The sequence below is a fragment of the Pipistrellus kuhlii genome, unplaced genomic scaffold, assembly GCF_014108245.1.
Source record: "Pipistrellus kuhlii isolate mPipKuh1 unplaced genomic scaffold, mPipKuh1.p scaffold_m20_p_3, whole genome shotgun sequence".
Taxonomy (NCBI): Eukaryota; Metazoa; Chordata; class Mammalia; order Chiroptera; family Vespertilionidae; genus Pipistrellus; species Pipistrellus kuhlii.
The window spans coordinates 110895230-110916103 of NW_023425529.1; the positions used below are offsets into that span (position 1 = coordinate 110895230).

Sequence of the window (20874 nt, forward strand, 5' to 3'; positions counted from 1 at the left end):
GCACAGATTTCAGTACCTCTGATGAACAGAATGGCCTCAGAAAACCCCCAGCCAGACCTTTTTAACCACTTATGCCTTGAGCATGTTACTTAATCTTTTTGTGCCTCAGTTTTCCTGCCTATCAAATGTTAAAAAAAAGATTTGTGGGGGCGATGTGCGATAATCCTAGCTAATAAGGAGGGAATATGCTAATTGTCTGCCCTGCCCTCAAAGATGGCGGTGCCCACACCCACAAGATGGTGGCACCCAGTCCCCTCAGCTCCACTGGGGCAACAGGTGCGTGGCACAGCTGAGCCCGGCTGAGGGACCCCCCATCCAGTGCATGAATTTTCATGCACCAGGCCTCTAGTAGATGTATAAAGGACTTAGAAATGTGCGGAGTTAGGTTGTGTAATATTATCCTATACATTTTTTCCCCCCTGAAGAAAACATTTCAAATGAAAGTAAATTTTAATATATCTTCAATAGACTTTTCAATCTTCTGACATCTCCAGGAGAATGTTGTGGTTGAACTATTGGAGCAATTTTAAGTTCTGTCCTAGCTTTCACAAGGAATCTGGTGAAATTATTTTACCTTTTACATAAGGAACTCTATTTTAAAATACAATAGAACTAAACTGGCTCTATTCACCATGGTCTCTCTTCTCTTTTTTAAACACATCTGGCTTCCAGGCAATGCTTTAGGCACTGGGAGTACAACAGTGAGCAAGCATGCATGTTCCTGTCCTCTGTGAACAAAAGTGTAAGACAGGTGGATACATTCTCCTGAGCAGGTCTCTGAGAGCGTTTGACAGGGCGGTGGCCCCTGGCCCAGGAGTGAGGCTCACTTTGAAGAATGTGTTTTTAACAAAAATAATGAATTCTAATTTTTTTGCAGGGATGGTTTTTTCCTGTTAAATATAGAGGGTGTCTCCCCAAAATATATACATATTTTGAATAATTATTAATTCCAAAGGGTTAAATCTGAAAAGAAACATCAATTGAGCTATCAGCTGTTAAAGTTTGTATAAATTTTTGGGGGTACCCTATGTTTGGTCTAGGAAAATCCATATGTCTTAACACTTTTACATTTATCAGTAAAGTTTTAATAAATTCTTTATATTTAAAAAATGTAAAAAACAATTTTCATATAATCTGTAATCCCTAATATAGATAAATCATAATAAAATTTGACTCACAACTAACTATGATTTTAAAATTAAAGATTTACTTCAAATATAACACATTTTTTCTTGATGACTTGAGTGTCAGATCATGTGGGTTAGAATAATCTTCATCACTTTCTAAAAATAGAGCACATTATTACTGTTCTTGTAAATTGGCATCACTTATTAGGTGATAATAAAAGACAGAATTTTGAGGGGGGGCAATGTTAAAATATATACACAGATAATAATTTAATAATTAAAAAAAAGACAGAATTTTGTTAGTTATTCTAAGTTTATTTCAAATTACAAATTTATAATTTTTGATCTAGAATTATTGTTTTATAATTTTAATGTATTTTTGTGTACTTATAATCTTAGAAATAAATTACTTAAGTTGCTCTATGGTTTGTCTATAGTTATTTACTGTTAAAGTACAAAGTTGAATAGATTGTGTAAAACCTAATTTTTTTACAACAGTAAACAATCATATTGAAGCTAATTTTTTAGAAACGAATTTTTAGAAACTCCATGTTCTTTAAGACTTAAACATTTTTTATTAGAATATTGGTTTTTAAAATTTTTTCTTTATTTTATGTTTTCCCATCACCATATACCTCCCCTATATCCTTTACTTCCTGCACCCTCTTCCCCCCCTGCAATCACCACATGGTTGTCCTTGTCCAGAATATTAGGTGTTTTGTGTTTTTTTTAAAAAAAACAATGTTTTTATTGCTTTTAGAGAGAGGATTGGAGAAGGAAAAGGGAGATGGGAAACATCAGTGATGAGAATCATCTATAGGCTGCCTCTTGCACGCCCCCTACTGGGGATGGAGCCGGAAACCCAGGCGTCTGCCCTGACTAGTAATCCAACCATGACCTCCAGGTTCATTGGTTGACATTCAACCACTGAGCCATATTGGCTGGACTAATCTATATCTTTTAAATTATGGTTATGTTTCTGATATGCTTATTTCTGCCTTCTCTCTTTTTTTTTCTTAATCATACTGGAATTTAAGCAGTTTATTTTTATAGTCTTTTCACAGATCCAATTTTTGACTTTGTTGATCTTCTAATATATATTTGTTTCCTATTTTAATAGCTTTTGATGTTATCTTTATCTCCTTTTCTGTATTTCTTTTGGGGGTATATTTTGCTGGCTTTCACCCCCTGTAATCTTTAGCCTTTATTCTAACATCCAAAACTATACATTTTCCCTGATTGTTAATTTAGTTGCATTATGCAAGTTTTGATATAAACTATTGTTATTGTTAATTTTAATCTCATATTTTTTTTAAAAAAATCTTTCTGCGATGTTGACCCTTTTGCATTATATTTTCTATTATAAATTTTCCTTAGGTTTCTACAGTTTAATCTGTTTTTAAAAAAATCCAATTTGTACATTTACTAATTATATTTGTTTCATAATTTATACCATCCTGCTTTTATTTATGTTAATCTGACCTTTCACTGTCCCTTGGTTGAGTTTATTAGTCTTTTTCTATCTCTGAAGTAGCATGTAGATGGTATAGGAGAAAAACAAATGAAGAACCACGTGTTTCTCTTTATTTCCTACCCCTTCCCCACCTCTGCTCCAGTAAATGGTGTATTTATCGGCTGGAGTGGAGAAGTTTGGACACAGCTGCAGAAAGTGCTGCCAGGTCTCTTGGGAAGGGAAAAGGGGTCAGGCAGCTAGTTTTTCCATCTCTGTCTCAGCCTTTGACAGCCACTTGCTTCAGTTGTGCTTTGCCGGCTGCTTAGTTTTACCTCCCTCCCTCCCTCCCTCCCTCCCTGCCTCCCTGCCTCCCTCCCTTCTTCTCTCCCCCCCTGCTCCCTGCTCTCGGGTCTCCATCCCTTCCTTTATTCTCTCTCTTTTCCTCAAATCTTCCTTCCATTCCTGAATCTTCATATCCCCTTCCCCCACCCCATACCCACCCACCCCCAGCATGCTTCGAAAGCTGAAAAGCCCCTACTAGGTACCCTTGATGTGAGGATCAAGGAGAAATGTCAACAGAGGCCATACATGATGGACTTGTTACGCTCTAAGAAAACCTAAAGAACATCTCCTAAGCCCTTTAAAATCCCTTCTTAGTGACTATAACAAATCACTGTATTCAAAGTACTTTTGTGCTCTCCCAAGCAGTGAGTCATCAGGAATAAATCGGGCGCCTGCCCCTTTAAGCAGAAACTGCCCCGGGGCGGGGAGGGGCACTTCTGGGGAAGCCCCGCCCCCTCCCCGCCGCCCCGCCCCCTCCTCTCGCACCCCCACCCTCCCCAGCAGAGCGTCAGTTGGTCGGGCCGGTGGCTGGGAGGCGGCCTGTGCGCATCATGAGCCCTTTTGTGTAGCCCGCAGCCCTACTGTGAGTGCTGCCCTGAAACCCAGACACCTGTGGGAGGGATGGCCCCTCAGCTGCTCTAAATGTTGTTGCTTTTTTTTACCTTGAAAGACAGTCGGCTTCTAAATAACCCACTTTGGAGGACGAAGTTAGGTTCAGTCTTGCCATTGTGTGTGTGTGTGTGTGTTTCTAGTTGGAACATTTTAAAAGCAGTTATTTGAAATTTACTTAAAATTGTAAATGATTTAGGATTTTGTATTGAGTTTTTCGCTCAGAAAATATTATCTCCATTTATCCATACTTGAAAATGATGCTTATGTACTTAGTCTATTTTATTTTCTTTCTTTTTTCATCCTCACCCGAAGGTATGCTTATTGGTGTTAGAGAGAAGGCAAGGGGTGGGGATAGAGAGAGAGAGAGAAACATCGATGTGAGAGAGAAACACAGATGGTTGCCTTCTGTATGTGCCCGGATTGGGGGCTGTGCTCTGACCTGAAAACCTGGAGCCTGTGGGTGCACCAGAGGATGCTCCAATGGCACCGCACTGGCCAGGGCACTTCAGTCTATTTTCAACATACGGGCCTTTAAATTCATATGGAAAGCATCAGTTGCATGGTTCTTTTGAAATGTTCAAATTTTTAAAAAAATATATTTTATTGATTTTGTACAGAGAGGAAGGGAGAGAGATAGAGAGTTAGAAACATCGATGAGAGAGAGTCATCGATCAGCTGCCTCTTGCACACCCCCCACCGGGGATGTGCCCACAACCAAATTACATGCCCTTGACCGGAATCAAACCCGGGACCCCTCAGTCCCCAAGCCGACACTCTATCCATTGAGCCAAACCGGTCTCGGCTGAAATGTTCAAATTTTTTGTGAATGCTTCTTAGAGCTGGTGAATTCTAGCTTAACGTTTAAAATACATGTGCTGTTTCTCTCTACTGTTCCTATAACTTAAACTGATTTAAATGTTGGCAAAAGTATTTACCCAACTGTATAGTTCTACATAAATTTAAAATACTTCAGAGTAGTTGGTATTAATTATTCAACTTAAGAATTAATTTACAATTACAATTTTAAAACTAAGTTTCAAAATGAGCTGTTAACTGGCTTAAAACTAGAGAAAATAGTTACAGTAATTTTGCAGTTAACTTACTATAGAAAGACAGCTTATAATTAACTTTATTTAAATGGAGGAGCTCAAAAGAATACTAGACGAATAATTTTTTAAGTCTTCCTTAATTATGTATATTCATGAATATTAACAGCTTGAATAAAAGATATATTATACATTAGAACTGAAATTGCAATTAGGAACTTTTCTGCTTAGCATAAATGAAAATTCTTTTTTAAATCAAACTTATTGGGGTTACATTGGTTAATACAATTATATAGGTTTAAAAGATATTGTATTACAATTCTATAATACATCATCTGTATATTATATTGTGTGTTCATCACCCAAGTCAAGTCTTATTACATCACCATTTATCCCCCATCTACCCTTTCCTACGCCTGCCACTCCCTCTTTCCCTCTGGTAATGACCATACTATTGCTGTGCATGAGATTCCTCCTCCTCCCCCTCCCCCCCTTAATCCCTTCATCTTTCTCACCCAGCCTTCTTCTACCCTTCCTTCTGACTGCTATCAGTCTGTTCTTTGTATCTATGAGTTTGTTACTATTTTGTTGTTAGTTTATTTTGTATATTAGATTTCCCATATAAGTGAAATCATATGGTATTTGTCTTTCTCTGATGGATTTCACTTAGCATAAAATTTCAGGGTCCATCCAGGCTATCGCAAAAGATAAAATTTCCTTCCTTACAAGTGAGTAGTAGTCCATTGTTTAAATGTACCACAACACACACACACTTTGGGGCTTGCTTTCTCTCGCTCTCTTTTTCTCTCTTTATTATAAGTGTCCTTAACCCCCAAGTGTACCCCCCCCCCCCCCACTCATGCCCTCACCCCCTGGTTTCTATGTCCATTGGTTAGGCTTATATGCATGCATACAAGTCCTTTGGTTGATCTCTCCCCTTTACCCCCACCCTCCCCTATCTTCCCTCTGAGGTTTGATGGTCTGATCGATGCTTCTCTGTCTCTGGATCTGTTTTTGTTCATCAGTTTATGTTGTTCATTATATTCCACAAATGAGTGAGATCATGTGATATTTATCTTTCTCAGACTGGCTTATTTCACTTAGCATAATGCTCTCCAGTTCCATCCATACTGTAGCAAATGATAAGAATTCATTCTTCCTGCAGCATAGTAATCCATGTGTAGATGTACCACAGTTTTTTAATCCACTCATCTGCTGATGGGCACTTAGATTATTTCCAAATCTTAGCTATGGTGAATTGTGCTGCAATAAACATAGGATGCATACATCTTTTCTGATTGTTGTTTCTAGTTTCTTGGAATATATCCCTAGAAGTGGGATTACTGGGACAATTGAGAGTTCTATTTTTAGTTTTTTGAGGAAACTCCATACTGTCCTCCACAGTGACTACACCAGTCTGCAGTTCCTTTTCCTCTGCATCCTCGCCAGCTCTTGTTATCACAACATTTTTACCCACTCATCTCCTGATGGACACTTGGGCTGCCTCCAAATCTTAACTGTTGTAAATAATGAAGCAATGAACATAGAGATGCATGTATCCCTGAGTATCAGTGTTTTGGGTTTCTTTTTTATATTCCTTGAAGTGGAATCGCTGGATCATAAGGCAGTTCTATTTTCAGGTTTTTGAGGTAACTCCATACTGCTTTCTACTGTGGCTGCACTGTCTGCATTCCCAACAGCAGTGCATGAGGGTTCCCTTTCCTTCACAGCTTTGCCAGTACTTTTGTTTTTTGCTTTATTGATGATATCCATTCTTGCAGGTGTGATGTGATATTTGCCCTTCTCTGATGATTAGTGATGTTGAGCATCTTTTCATATGTCTTATTGGCCATTTGAATGTCCTTTTTGGAGAAGTGTCTCCAAGTCCTTTGCACATTTTTAAATTAGATTGTTTGTGTTGTTTTATAAGTTCCTTATAAATTTTGGATATTAACCCCTTATCAGATGTATTATTGACAAATATGTTCTACCCTTCAAGGGGTTGTCTTTTCATTTTGTTGATGGTTTCCTTTGCTGTGCAAAAACTTTTAGTTTGATGTAGTCCCACTTGTTTATATTTTCTTTTGTTTCCCTTGCTGGAGGAGTATATCAGATAAAATATTGCTATGAGAAATGTCTGAGATTTTACTGTGTATGTTTTTTAGGATTTTTATGGTTTGAGTCTAACATCTAAGTCTTTTAATTTTTACCTATTGAGTATTATGTTGGCTATGGGTGTGTCATATTTGGCCTTCATTATATTGAGGTATGTCCCCTCATTGATAAAAAATTTCTAATTTATTTTTTATTTATGGTTTCCTGAAGTGTTTTTAAACTTTATAATAAAATAGTCACATAATTTTAGAGCAGTAAGGGAACTAAGAGGTCACTTAATATATGAATACTCATGGTCAAATAATGTTTGTTTTTATAACAATACTAGAGGCCCGGTGCATGAAATTTGTGCATGGAGGGGGTGTCCCTCAGCTCGGTCTGTACACTCTCTAATCTGGGGCCCCTTGGGGGATGTCTGACTGCTTGTGGAATCAAGCCTAAACTGGCATTCGGAAATCCCTCTCACAATTAAGAACTGCTGGCTCCTAAACGCTTGCCTGCCTGCCTGCCTGCCTGCCTGCCTGCCTGCCTGCCTGCTTGATTGCTTCTAACTGCCTCTGCCTGCCGGCCTGATTGCCCCCTAATTGCTCCCCTGCCAGCCTGATCACCCCCAACTGCCCTCCCCTGCTGGCCTGATCACCCCCAACAGCCCTCCCCTGCCAGCCTGATCACCCCCAACTGCTTACTCCCCCATGCTGGTCTGATCTCGCCCCTAACTGCTGGTTCCCATATACTGGCCTGATCTTGCCCCTAACTGCCCGCCCCCCCTCCCTCACCCCCCCAGCCTGAGCTCACCCTTAAACTGCTTGCTCTCCTGCCGGCCTGATGGCCCCAACCACCTCTGCCTCAGCCCCTGCCACTGTGGCTTTATCCAGAAGGAACGTGGATGTCCAGAAGATGTCCGGTCGACCTGGTCTAATTAGTATACTACCCTTTTATTAGTATAAATAGGTACAGATAGAAGGCTTTGAAATAACTTAGATTTTAGCAGTCCATTGCCTTAACCACTCGGCCACCTCGTCCACTGAAATAACTTAGATTTTAATTGCTGAAAAAAAGACAGCCAGGGGTGGTTGTATAAAATGTAATTTTATTAAGATTAGCTTGTGATGATATTTATTTATTTTTTCTTAATGTAGAAAGTCACAGAGATAGAAGTGAGCCAGCCAGCTAGGCTGCATGGGCTAAGGAAAGGAAGTTACAGAGGCAAAAGAAGGACCCTTGGAGCTCAGGAGAAAGGAAGCAAAGGGGGAAGAAAAGGAGAAGGAGAGAGGGGCGGGAAAGGGAGGAGGGGAGAGGGGAGAAGGCAGAGAGGGAGAGAGGAGAGGAGAGGGGAGAGGGGAGAGGGGAGAGGGGAGACGGGAGACGGGAGAAGGCAGAAGGCAGAAGGCAGAAGGCAGAAGGCAGAGGGGAGAGGGGAGAGGGGAGAGGGGAGAAGGGAGAGGAGAGAGGGGAGGAAGCTAGCTTGTGATGATTTAAAAAAAAGACACCCTTTTCTTAAACCTGATAGAATTTGTGATTCACAAATATATCAGTGAACTTATATAATATAGTATACATGTATGTGCATATATATGTACATGTGTATGTATTTAACTGATACCATGTTTTATTGGCAATTTAAAATCTGATAGCAGACTGGTTTGAGTGAATCAGCTTTTCTAGAGGGATTTACGTATATCTACTTTTAGGGATTTAGGGAAAGCCCTAAGAAGAATTAAGTATAAATTATGTATAGAATTTATACATAATCCTGGTATCCTTGTTTCTACTCCAGCCGTTTAGTGGATTATTTGAACATTTTAACTTTAAAAATTTATATATATATATATATATAATTTTTTTGTTGATTTTTTACAGAGAAGAAAGGAGAAGGATAGAGAGTTAGAAACATCGATGAGAGAGAGACATCGATCAGCTGCCTCCTGCACACCTCCCACTGGGGATGTGCCCGCCACCAGGTACATGCCCTTGACTGGAATTGAACCCGGGACCTTTCACTGAGCCAAACCAGTCTCGGCATGGACATTTTAACTTTTAGACAAAAAAGATAAGAGATTGTAAATATATTTATTTGCATAATCATTGTTTTTGATAATACATTTTATTTTCTACTTTAAAAATGCCAATCTTGACTCTTTGTAGTACAAGATTTTATACTGTAAAAATAAACACTTGGCAAAAGTAATAATTAGTGCTCTGAAAATATCTGTGGTCCTATATTTTTATACAATATTTTAGACTTAACTTTTTTTATGTTCAACCTGGTATTAAAACATTTAATTATTTAGGTTCAGTGAAGAGTTTGAACAATCTAAAAATTCTAACATAAATTTAGTAAAGATACTATAGAAATTTACCCTTCTTCATTTATTCCTACTTCATAGTTTAAAATTGATCGCAAGCAATACTATCTAGTGGGCAATAAACATTTTACAGTTCCATTTATTTAATAGTTGTTTAACTACCAGGGAGGAAAGTGTGATTCATAACTGATGCTAAGAATTTATTGTAAGTTCCAAGTGTTCACAGTTGCATTTGTACATCTTATGTTTGAAGATGGAATTTTGTTTTGATCTTAGAAACAATTTTATTAAGGTAAACATTGAAAATTTAATAATTTCTATAAATTTTAGTGAACATTAATAAACAGTATTTAATATTTTAAAGCAATTGCATTGATTAATATTTTTCTAAATAAGCACATTTTGAAAAATCAGAATTTGTTTCAAAGTATGAAGTGCTTTTGAATAGTTACCACAAGGTGGCAGGATTGTATTTTTGTACATTATTTTTGCTTCTATTTACAGCAAACCTTACATTATCTAAAATAGAAGTTTTCCATGTGGTTAACTGTTAAACATTTTACATACCAGAACTTTTAAATTTTAACTTTTCTGATGGGAAACTTTCTAAACTATATTCCATACTTTTGTTAACGAAAAAACCATTGAAACCTGTAAAGAATTTTTTGAGTTTGAGCGAAACTTGTGGACATATGCCGGGAAGCAGAACTTCAATGAATTGAGACAATGCTCTGAAGAAGGGCGGGTTACATTTCTATTTATACATTGCAATCAAAGGAGGGACCTAGAAATTAATTGGTGATGGGTTGAGGAGGCGGGAGAGAGCAAAGCAGTGGGAAAGCCCTGGGATTGGAGGTGAGTGGAGGAACAATTAACATGATAAAGAAGGAATTTGAGGCATCTGTCCTGGCGCTCACCACATTTGGTTGTGCCCCAGGGGCTCCAGAAAAAAAGGAAGTTACAAGTTAACCAAACATCTCACAGATATGTTATCTTAGAGGAAAAAAGGCCAATGGGCTCAGCAAAGATCTAAGTTGATCTTTGTCAGGGAAAATATTGGCCTAGGACATGACTACCCACTATAACCGGTTTATAGTTTAAATACAATATTTAATTTCCAAACCATCTTTTGTGGTTATTTTAGGTCTCTGAGATTGCAAGACTGCCACACAGACCTCCCCTGAGCTTGTTGGGTTAGCATGTGGCTCCTTTCTTTCACACTTCCTGAATTCTTAGAAGACTAACTTAACCTTTATTCATGAACCATTTGAATATTAGTTATTGGATTGTGATTACGATGACGTGATAGATAAAGGTGGTGTGGAGGGAATGGGGACAGAGTCCCAGCAGACTCTGTATCTTCTGTTCTTTAAAGTTGTGCCTGAAATTACTTGCTTTCTGCTTATCTACATGTTTTCTTGTCAAAGTGAAGTGAATCATGTCAAGTGCCAGACCCTGGTGTGGTAGAACATGATTGCTTTCTGTCAACTTAAATGGCAAATGAAGGCAGACGTCGCCTCGTCCCAGGGAGTTTGCACCGTGTTGTTTGGGGAAGGAAAAGACGAGGCTTAAGAATTCTTTATCAAAGGCCCCCTGTTTAAAGGCAACCCCAGACCACCATGAATAGGATCGTGTGGTCTGAGGAACATTAGGAATTAATGTAACTGCTTGTAGAACTTCAAGAAATCATTCCTATAATGTTTTAGACTGTGAATTGTACATAATTTGCAAGAATAATAATATATGAGATGTGTCCAGACATGAATCTGTCTGGTAGGTCTGTGTTCCTGCCTGGTCCCTGGAGAGCTGCCAGAGCACTGTGCCCCAGTGTGGTGCAGTGAGCTCTGCGGGAAAGCTCGTCTCCTGGCCTCCTCAGTCCATTCATTTCGGGATGCTGCTGCTTTCTCCAGAGCCTCTCCTTCTCCTCTCCCATACTGCCAGGTCTGGAGTTGTTCTGTGAATCTGTTAAGAAAGATTGGACAAGAGAAGAGGTTTCCTTCTGGATTTGGTCCCTTCCTTAATTATTTGCATATTTTTTTCTAACTTTAAGAAGATATTATATGTATATATTATTCATTAGATTAGATTTCAGAATGAATCAGTTTTAATCCAATATATGCACTAAAAAAGCCACAGTTGAGCTTCACTGACTAAGGGAATAAGGAGAGGACACGGTTTCCAAGAGCAACCCTGTGTTTCTCTGGCTCTCTAACATGTTCATCTCCCTGCCTGTCATTTTCCTCCCTTTTTAGTTACCACCAACTTATGGAGGGTTTCCCCCTCATCTTTCCTTCAGCCCTTCTCTGGTAAATGGGAACTTTTATAAGAGTGCCAGAGAAGCCACAGGAAATGACTGATATATTTGCTTCACCTGAAATAGATATTAGAGCATAGACATCTGATCCTTTTACTTGATCCTTTCTTCTTAGTTCTTGATAATACACTTTAAAAAAAAACAACTAATGGTCGATGAGGCAGCAAAAAATTCATAACTTAAATGTATGGATCAATTTTTCTAGCTTTTCTATACATCTAATTTTTGGATGTATACATTTTCCTATTTGCAAAAGGTACTATGTGTTTTTTAAGTAAAAATGAACTTAAGATTTGCAGACTGATTTTATGGATTATATAAAAAAAAATTCATGCCTTAAGAAACAGTCTTAAATCCTCCCTGTTGCTTGAGCCAATTTTTGTGTAACTGTTTACTCTGAAACTAAATTACCTCTAACTCTGAAATTACCTGAAAGATAATGCAAGAGTTTAGCATGTATTAACAACATCTTCCTACACATTCTGCAAAAAACAAAACAAAACAACAATAAAAACAAAACACACACCCCTTAACTATTAGTAGTAGAAACAGCTCATTCAAAGTGGTACCAAATTTGAATATTTAACTTCAGAATACCTAGAATCTTACTGAAAATATTTAAGGAATTAGCCAGCAATTTAAGTATTTTTCTCATTTTAAATGTGGTTTTAAGATACTTTTATCTCCTTTTTTTTATGAAGGAAATTGGATTAAAAATGCATTGTAGTTGAATTTTTAAAAAAAAGTAGTCAGAGGTAGGTTAGGAGTAGTTGGTTACATACCTTGAATGCTCTGCCAAAGATTGGGATTTACCCTATAGGTAGTCTGTAATTAATAAAGGACTTGTAGTTGAATGTTAAGAAGGCATGAAAGTTAAGAAAGTATTAAGAACATTAGCCTGGGAGATGAATTTACTTAGATCTGGATGGATGGAGATTGGAACCAGGTTGACCAGTGGGAAGTCTTATGTTATGGGTCTGGATTAGGGTGATTGCAGTAGGAATATAAAAGAAATAAAAAACAGAGATATTGTTAGGGAAGAAGTAACAAGACTGTGTTTAAGAAAAAAAGTATTTTATATAAGATTTCTATTCCTGGGCTGAAGAAATTTCAAGAATGTTAGTGGCTAGGGAGAGGAAGCTGAGTGTTGCTAGTGACATTACCGTCATTACCCGGCGCGCACAGCCCGTTTTAGGGCTGGGCTGGGCTGAGGACCACATGTTGCGCCATAGGGTCTTGGCAGCATTGGCTGCGATTTGGTGAGTTGTCGTTCTGGGGTGGCGGCGGGGCCCATTTTACACTTGGGGGTGTGGTGGGGGGGGGGGGCGGGGAGCTAAGTATTGGTTTGTCGGCACCCGTTTCTCTTTAAATGTCCAGTGCGCATCATGGCAGCCCCTGCATTGAGTATCTGCCCCCTGGTGGTCAGTGTGCATCATAGCTACAGGTGAGATGGTCGAACGGACACTTAGGCTTTTATATATTATATATGTAGATGGGTGCTGGATTTTATTAAATGCTTTTACTGCATTTATTGATATGATCATGTGATTTTTATCATTCATTTTGTTTATGTGGTATATCAGATTAATTGATTTGCAGATATTATACCAACCTTAATAAATTTTACTTGATCATGGTGTATGCTCTTTTTAATTTATCATTGAATTTGGTTTGCTAATATTTTTTGAGGATTTTTACAACTATGTTCATCAGGAATATTGGCCTATAATTATTTTTTTTTTGTAATGTCTTTGTCTGGTTTTGAAATCAGGGTAATGCTAGCTTCATTACATGAGCTTGGAAGTATTCCCTCCTCTTGAGTGTTTTTTTTAGGAGGGTGAGGGAAGAGGGATAGTTAAAAATTATCGGTATTAATCCTTCTTTGAATGTTTGATAAAAGGCCATCTGGTTCAGGTCTTTTGTTTGAAGTTAATTGATTATTGATTTGATTCCATTGGTAATAATCAATCTTGAGATTTTGTTTCTTCTTGATTCAGTCATGGAAGATTGTACGTTTCTAGAAATTTATCCATTCCATATTATCCAATTTGTTGACATATAATTGTAGTATTTTCTTATAATCCTTTGTATTGCTGTGGTGTCAGCTGTTAACTTCTCTCTTATTTCTGATTTTATTTATTTGGGTTCTTTCTTTTTTAATTGATGAGCCTGATTAATGGTTTATCAATTTGGTTTTTCTTTCAAAGAACCATTTCTTGGTTTTATTGATCTTTTGTATTGTTTTTAGATTAATTTTGTTTATTTCCACTTTGATTTATTTCCTTCCTTCTCACTTGGACTTTTTTTTCTTGTTTTCTTGTTCCTAGGTGAAAGATTATATATGCATTTATGTTTTATTGTCACCATATGATATGTATAAGTATTTTCCATGCCACTTAGTTTCTATTATTTTTTGGTGACAACTTTCTAGTTTCTTTTGTTTCTAACCAGGAGATTACAAAGTATAGTAGTTATACTTAACTAGAGGCCCGATGCATGAAATTTGTGCACTGGGGTTGTCCCTCAGCCCAGCCTGCACCTGGGATTGGGCCTAAACCAGCAATCGGACATCCCTCTCACAAGCTGCCACTGTTGGCTCCTAACTGTTCACCTGCCTGATTGCTCCTAACCACTTCTGCCAGCCAGCCTGATCACCCCATAACCACTCCCCTGCAGGCCTGATTAACACTTAACTGTTCCCCTGCTGGCACAATCACCCCCAACTGCCCTCCCCTGATGGCCTGATGGCCCTCAACTGCCCTCCCCTGCAAGCCTGATCCCCACCAACTGCACTCCCCCGCAGGCCTGGTTGCCCTCAACTGCCCTTTCCTGCCGGCTTGATCACCCTTAACAGCCTCTGTCTGCCTGATCACTCCTAACTGCCCTCCCCTACAGACCTGATCTCACCCCCAAATGCTCTCCCCTGCAGGCCTGATCTTGCCCCCAACTGCCCTCCTCTGCCAGCCAATTTAGTTCCGATTGTTCAGTTTCTATGCCAGTCAGCAGCAAAAGCTTTGCCTCCTAGACAGCAATTGGCTCCTTGCAATTCACCCAGATTTGGTTCTGATTGGTCAGTTTCTATGCCAGTCAGCATCTCCCGGCCTATCTCTGGGCCTGGTCTTAGAGGTGGGGCTGATCAGCAGCTGCCCCAGGTTGCTGGTGAGTGGCTGAACTGCTGACCTCTAGGAGAGAGGGTTGGCTGCTGGCAAGGGAGACAGAAGCAGGGTCTGATCACACTGCTTCTCTATCTGGGCGTCACCAGCAGCCGCTGCCACTGCTGATCAGCCTTGCCTCTCTCTCTCTTTCCCAGAGGTCAGTAGTTCAGCCCGCTTGCCTTCTGGGTGCATAGCCGGGCATACGGTTGAACCTTCTGGCTGTTGCGGATGTGACAGACCCAGGGTTTTTATATATTAGGATTTTCTCTAAAATTCAACTCAGCAGGCAATGAGTACCTTCTATATACATAGCTAAGCATTTTAAATTTGTCGATATATCCTTAAATATATTAAAATGTAAACTCTGTATATACATGTGAAGTAACTCAATTATGGGTACAGCAAACGAAAGAAAAATGACCTATTTTTGTTTCTTTTTTCTTTCTTGGATGTGATTTACTATTTTGGCATTGTTCTGTGACAATTACTATGGCTGGATTGCATTGCAGTTAAGGATATATTATATCTTTATTATATCTTAAGAGCAAATGAATATAAATTTGTAAATATGTTTTTCACAAAATACTCTACTGTCTCACATTTAAGGATTTAGACATTTGTTTGCAAAAGGCTATCTTGAAAGAGAGAACTATTTTCTTTATATAAACTTACTAATGAAATTCAATAGTTAATCTGAATTTATTCCTGTTGACACATCTCTAAGTTCAAGTGCATTGTGTATTTTACACATAGGCTATTTAACCACCTTAACTAATTCAGAGTTTCATGCAAACAGTCACAGCTGCAGCTTATCTAGAGCTCCTATTTCCATAATTCTGGATAGACAAGGGTAATACAGCTATGTGAGGAGTTTGTCTATGTCAAATGAGGTGAATTTGATTTATAGATGTTTGGGCATTACCTTACTTCGAAGAATTTCTATGGGCTTCATTTTTGTTGTTCTTTGATTTATTGTTCAATTCAATTTGCCAGTATTTTAGGATTTTATATCTATAGTAGATCATTTTAATTACTTCAAGTAAATAAACTTTATATTTTGCTATATTCTATAACATTATTATCAATGATAATTATTTCCTTGAAACTTTAAAAAATTACTTTAAGATTTATTTATGACCATGGACTTCTAAACTGAAATTCCATAATTTTAGGAAATCACATATAGTTTTTATATCCATTTATTCTCTCTATGCTTATGCTTATACACAGATGGTGATATCTATTTTTGTTACTCTGTCAAGTAAATTTGATTCCTTTGATCAAACACTGGAGAAACATGCAAAAAATTTTTCTGTGATCAGCTTTAGTTTTAGAATTAGTGGGGCAAGGACTAAATTTATTAAGTTAATCTCTTTTCATTGAAAAAAGTGGCATGATTTAAATATTTTTAAAATTTCAGAAGCTCTTAATAAGTAACATGCATCTAAGATCTTATTTGTTTTTGTTTGTCTTTTGTTTTTTTAATATATTTTATTGATTCTTTACAGAGAGGAAGAGAGAGGGGTAGAGAGTTAGAAACCGATGAGAGAGAATCATCGATCAGCTGCCTCTTGCACACCCCCCACTGGGTATGTACCCACAACCAAGGTACATGCCCTTGACCGGAATCGAACCCGGGACCTTTCAGTCCCGAAGCCGACGCTCTACCACTGAGCCAAACCGGTTCTGGCTAAGATCTTATTTGTAATTATACATTAACTTTTTATAAATTATATATGTTACACATAAGCTTTGCTTTTCACAGATAATTAAAGAGTTTTCAAATATTTCCAAATATTTACTATATTAATGGACTTGAATTAGTTTTTCCCCCCTATTTGCTATTCTCTTCTACTCCAGTTTTATAACTTTTAAAATTGTTTTTGCCCTTTTGGGCTTTCTCTATATTCTTTATATTCTCTTTTTTTTAATGTGGAAATAGAGTCTATATCAAGTACTCTAAACACCCATATAAATAGGGTAACTTCTAATATCATATCTTATAATAACCTACTTTTAAATACTACTTATATGTCTTTATATTGTACAATGTTTGTTTTTATTTGGAATTTTGGGGTGTATTTGTGCTTACTGCATTTGCAGGCCTATAAATGATTTATTGAAGTAGATGACCCATCTAACTAAAAAGTGGTATGGGCCATAGTATGTCTTGAAGATTTGTTACAAGATGATTACAGAGCAGGACTTAGAAGGTTTACTAGGAATACATCGTTACCACTTTCTTTTGTTGAACAAAGTCTGCTCTTATTTTCCATACTGAGATTAAATAAATTCATTGTGATGTATTCTGCACAGAGCCATATTTTCTACTACACAGCACTTTCTAAAAATAATATGTAAAATAGATGTTTGATTTTATATAACTTGAACAAAAGAAAGTGCTTAATTAAATTATAATAATTGTTCTTGTTATTTTACTGAAATAATATTCCTGTATATGTATGTGGAGTCAGCAGTCTGGATTATTCTTATTATGTAATGGTTCCCATGTAATACGTACTTATTTGTTATAGTGATAGAATCATTGGAAATGATGATTATATTTTGATTATGTATCTTTCTTTAAAGTCACTCCCCCATGCCCAGCAGAGACCCTTTAATTGGGTTTATTCCTAGTCTATGCTTTTTATTCCTTCCATTCAGCCCCCACACTGTATCTGGAATTACCTTTCTAAAGTCCAGGACACTCAGCTGCAGTAAACTCTTCAATGGCTGCTGCCGTATCTTAGAGGCAGCTTGATAATTAGCTGGGTTGTACTAGTTAGGTTCAACTGGCTGTTTACAGCCAGCATCCATTCTGATTGCCTGGAGCTCATGTGTTGTGGGGAAAATTTCAGATTCTTTAGCAGTGTTTTCAAGATTTTTTGGGACCTGCAATGTCTCTGAATACTCCTGCCTCCATTCCCCACCATTTTGTAAGTATTTCCAATGTTCCTACTTTTGGGGGACTTTCCACAAACATGCTTTGCCTTTCTGCCTGTTTTGGACATGCTCTTCATGTTCTTTGAAATGTTCTCTTTTTCCCCTGGGGTAAATAATGATCTTAAGATTATTCTTAAAGATTAAATTTAGGAGAAATTCCTTTGTGAAACCTTTCCTGACCATGTAACACCCATAATACTCCTTCTTACCCTCTCCCACCCCATCTTTACTTGGTTACCGCCTTCTTTGCTCTCGGCACCTGCCATACCTAAGATTTTCTCTTATTACTTTGCTCTATTATTGCTTGTAAATCTACCGTCCCTCTTGGACTATGGACCTATCATAGTGTTTAGCACAGGTAGACACTAAAGAAATAATTTAAGTGTAGTGAAAATAATTTTTTTTTAATTAGACAAATATGAGTTCAAATTTCAGGTTTGTCTTTAGTCAGCAGTGTGACAGTGGACAAATTCATTTTACTTAAGGTTCACTTAACTTATCTATACATGTGATGATAATATGGGTGAGTTAATTATTAAACGAAATAATATGTATAGTTTTTATGCCTTGCCTAGTACACAGTTCAGTAAATGTTCAGTAAATATTCTGTTCTAGTTAAATTTGGTCTAGATATTTTGTTTCGCCTTTATTTTTCTCTTTGAACTTTAATTTGTAACAAGAAAATTATATGAATTTGAATCTGAAAATGTATCTCCTCGTGCTCTGTGATAAACTAGGTAAGTTATCACTCCTGCTCTAAGGAAAACCATTGTTTAAAATTCCTTCCAGCTTTTGGGGGGAAAGCTGCTTTACTCTTCAAAGAAGCCCAGTGACTTGCACAATGCCTGGCACAAAATGTTTGTGCAGTAAATATTTGTGGAAGGGAGCTATGGTGGGAAATAAGAATATCTCCCCCTGTGCTGGGCATAAGGTCGTTGATTTCCTGCTCACAGGAATCACAGACAGAGAAGACATACTAGTAGATGCTGACAGGGACTTTTCTTTGAGAAGAGACTAAAATAGCAGAGGGCCTTAGCCAGTTTGGCTCAGTGGGTAGAAAGTTGGCCTGAAGACTGAAGAGTCCTAGGTTCGATTCCAGTCAAGGGCATATCTAGGTTACAAGTTTAATCCCCTGCCCTGGTTAGGATGCATGTGGGAGGCAACCAGTTGATATATCAGTGTTTCTCTCTGTGTCTTTCCCCCTCCCTTCCACTCTCTCTAAAAATCAATGGAAAAATAGCCTCAGACAAGGCTTACCGAAAATAAATAGATAAAATTTGTATAAAAGAAAGAAAGAAAGAAAGAAAGAAAGAAAGAAAGAAAGAAAGAAAGAAAGAAAGGAGCAGAGACAGCCTATATGAAGGAAGCTCCCAGGACAATAACATAGTTTGTGACATCAGATAAGTAGGTGAAGAAAAAAAAAAAGGGGGGGAGGGGTTCTCTTTAAAGACATAAAATAAAAAAATTAGGAATCACAGTATATATATTATATCATAAGAAATTAAAGCAAAACTTGAGTTGCTCTTTTACTGAAACAATGAAGTCACTTATGAATTGGTTCTTGGGATAATTAGTATGTTAGAAAAAAGAAGAGCAAGTTGTAAAGATGAAGTATCATAGCAAGGGAGAGCTCTTGGATCATATATTGCTTACTGCCCGATCCTATGATACTTCATAGTGGCTTGACTTCATTGGGACTCTTGAATGTCAGATTAACATTTTCTCCCCTTGTTCTCTTTGTTTAGAAAGCTCTTTCATGAGTAATTGCTTCCTTTCTTTCACATCTTTACTCAAAACTTACTTTCTCAGGGAAGCCTTCCTTGATAACTGTATCTGAAATTTGATCTTTGATAATGCATATCCCTGCTTCCATTCTTTAATTTATCTCTCTAGTACTGTTACTATCTCATATATTATGTATTTTCTCATTTGTCGCACTTATTTCTCAACCTCATTTGAATGTAGGTAGTTTATACACATCATTAAAAAAAATCTTTTCTGTTCCAAGCATACTTAATTGTTAAAACAGGTTAATTACTTTCTTAACTTAGTTGTCCTGATTTAAAAAAAAAAATAAATCTTTGTTGTTCAGATTATTACAGTTGTCAATACAGAAAAGACAGAAGGGGTCGGAACTGGGTCCCCGTCCGTGCCCCCCCCCCCCCCCCCGTAGCTCCCCCACCCAGTTCTCCCTCCTGCTTTTACCCTCTCCCACTGTCCTTGTCCGTAGAGGTACAATATTTGTCCAGTCTCTTCTCGCACCCTCACACCCCTTTCCCCTAAGAATTGTCAATCCACTCCCTTTCTATGCCCCTGATTCTATTATATTCACCAGTTTATTTTGTTTGTCAGATTTTGTATTTACTTGATTTTTAGATTCACTTGTTGATAGGTATGCATTTGTTGTCACTTTATTGTTCATAATTTTTATCTTTACCTTTTTTTTTCTTATTCCTCTTAAAGAATACCCATCAACATTTTATATAATACTGGTTTGGTGGTGGTGAACTCCTTTATCTTTTTCTTATCTGTGAAGCTCTTTTTCTGACCTTCAATTCTAAATAATAGCTTTGCTAGGTAGATTAAATTTGGCTATAGGTTCTTGCTATTCATCACTTTGAATATTTCTTGCCACTCCCTGCCTGCCTGCATAGCTTCTGCTGAGAAATCAGCTAACATATGGACACTCCCTTGTAGGTAACTGTTTTTCTCTTGCTGCTTTTAATATTATCTCTTTGTCTTTTGTCCTTGACATTTTAATTATGATGTGTCTTGGTGTGGTCTCTTTGGATTTCTTTTGTTTGGGGTTCTCTGTGCTTCCTGGACTTGTAAGTTTATTTATTTCACCGGGTGGGGGAACTTTTCTGTCATTATTTCTTCAAATAGCTTTTCAGTATCTTGCTCTCTCTCTTCTGGCACACCCATAATTCTGATGTTGGTAGGCTTGAAGTTGTCCCAGAGGCTCCTTAATACTATCTTCATATTTTTGGATTCTTTTTTCTTTTTGCTTTTCCAGTTAGGTGTTTTTGTTGTTGTTGTTGTTTTGTTTTGATTTGTTTAGCTTCTTTATATTTCAATCTTTGACTTGATTCTTGCGATCCTCTAGTCTGCAGTTGGATCTCTGTATATTATTTTTTATTTCGGTCAGTGTATGCTTAATTTCTAGTTGGTCCTTTTTCATATCCTCTAAGGGCTGTAAATTTATCAGCCTTTTCTAGAAAATTCTTGAAAAACCTTATAACCGTGGTTTTGAACTCTATATCCAGTAGTTTGCTTTCCTCCATTTCTTTCATTTGTGACTTGTTTATTTGTCTCTGCATTTTGGCTGCTTCCCTGAGTTGATAGAGTGGCTTTCTGTGCTAGGTGTCCTATAAGGCCCAGTGGCTCAGCCTCCTCAGTTACCTGAGGTGGACACTCTTGATGCACCCCTTTGTGGGCTGTGTGCACAGATTTGTAGTTAA

The 20874-nt window shown here is 37.7% G+C and overlaps 1 protein-coding gene across 2 annotated transcripts in view; it reads left to right on the forward strand.

Moving 5' to 3' along the window:
* TSC22D1 (TSC22 domain family member 1) overlaps window positions 1-20874 on the forward strand; it is a 131382-nt gene that overhangs the window by 90456 nt on the left and 20052 nt on the right. Inside the window, exon 1 of one of the 2 annotated variants that reach the window (XM_036456194.2) lies at window positions 17255-17406. The exons of the other annotated variant lie outside the window; for it this stretch is intronic. The gene's annotated coding sequence lies outside the window, so the exon portion shown is untranslated. Of the gene's footprint in view, window positions 1-17254; window positions 17407-20874 lie in introns of those variants that run through there. 2 annotated transcript variants of the gene reach the window in all.